This window comes from Mus pahari, chromosome 18 (genome assembly GCF_900095145.1).
Source record: "Mus pahari chromosome 18, PAHARI_EIJ_v1.1, whole genome shotgun sequence".
Classification (NCBI taxonomy): Eukaryota; Metazoa; Chordata; class Mammalia; order Rodentia; family Muridae; genus Mus; species Mus pahari.
Window position 1 is genome coordinate 3,106,110 of NC_034607.1, and position 1,546 is coordinate 3,107,655.

Consider the following 1,546-nt stretch of genomic DNA (forward strand, 5'->3'; position numbering starts at 1 on the left):
AAAAAAAAAAAAAAAAAAAGGTCTCTCCACAGCTCTGCTGGCCAGATGACCCAGTGAGGCCTTCCTCACTGGTGGTGTGGTTATCCTGGTGGCTGAGAGTCGCTTGGGAGGGAGCTAGCACTGGAAGTGCTCCAAGCCAGCCTTCTTAACAAAGAAACATTGCTTCTCCAACAGTCATGCGTCACTTCACAGTGGGAAGCAACTAGACATCAACCTGTTAGAGAACAGAGCCCCTCACGGACACAAGGAGGGAAAAAATGCATTCGTTTCAAAGACGGGGTCAAGGGCTAGAAAAGATGGCTCAGCCGTTAAGAGCACGTATTGCTCGCGCAGAGGATGGCTTCCATTTCCAGCATCTACAGAGTGGTTCACAGCCGTCTGGAGCCCAAGTGCCGGAGGATCTGATGCCCTTTTCTGACTTCCGTGGGCGCCAGGCATACACATGGTGCACATGGAAACAGGCAGGCAAAACATCTATTATTTTAAAAAATAAATTGAAAAACAAAACAAAAAAGCAACCCTAAACCTAAAAAAGATTGTGGTAGCAAGATTGCTCAGTGGCTAAAGCCTCGCCACTAAAGCCCATGAGCCCATGACCTGGCTTCTGTTCTTGGGCCCCACACGGGAGAGAGAGAACCCACTCCCACAGGTTCTCCCCTGACCTCCACACACATGCCCCGGCATGCATGCCTGTGTAGACATTCGCACAAATAAGCACGCAAAAATCGGAAGAGAATAAAAGGATCCGGAGGATGGATGGTGAGGCTGAGCCCACGTCCCGCATGGCATGCTACAATTTAGGCCTCTCTTCCAGGTGCTTTTTCATCTCCTGTGGGTCTGTGAAGTACAAACCCAGGCGTAAAGGCACCCACGTTGACCCACCGTTATAGGGTCATTTCGTAAAATAACAAACGAATGGATTGCTCATGAATAAGTCTGTGAAGAAGGCACGGTAAAGCAGGTTCTTGCTGGGAATGTTCCTTTCCAGGAGGAGGGAAATGAAAACTCAGACATATCCATTAATAGCTCTAACTCCTCTGCCAACACTGCTGGGGGAATGAAGCTTCCAGACACTGTCCTTGGCAACACCATTACCACCAGCAGCAGCTTGTTCCCCAGAGGGAAAGGCAGACTGGGGAGGGACGGAGGCAATGGACCCGGGCATAGCTGGACAGAGGAGGGGGGAAGGAACCTAGTCCCTCAGCTGGAGGGCGTCAGAGGTTTGTTCTGGTTGAAGGTCTGGTCTTGAACCTCAGAAGGCGAGAGAACTACTTTCTGGTCTCACCTACCCAATCTTGTAAAATCAGACATGAGGACATCCTGTCTTTCTATGCCACTTGTCCACTCGCTGCCTCCAGAGAGCCCCAGAGGCACGTCCTTCAGTGCCATCTTCTCTTCTTAGCAGGACATGCATATGACGCCCAAAGTCCCACACAGCGGAGGTTCTTGGCAAGTCACGTGTGTGTCCTACTTGCCCTAGGCTCCGGTAGTCGTTCCTCTACTTACACCTCACCGCTGAGGTCTGTCCCCCTCACAAGCAGGAGAC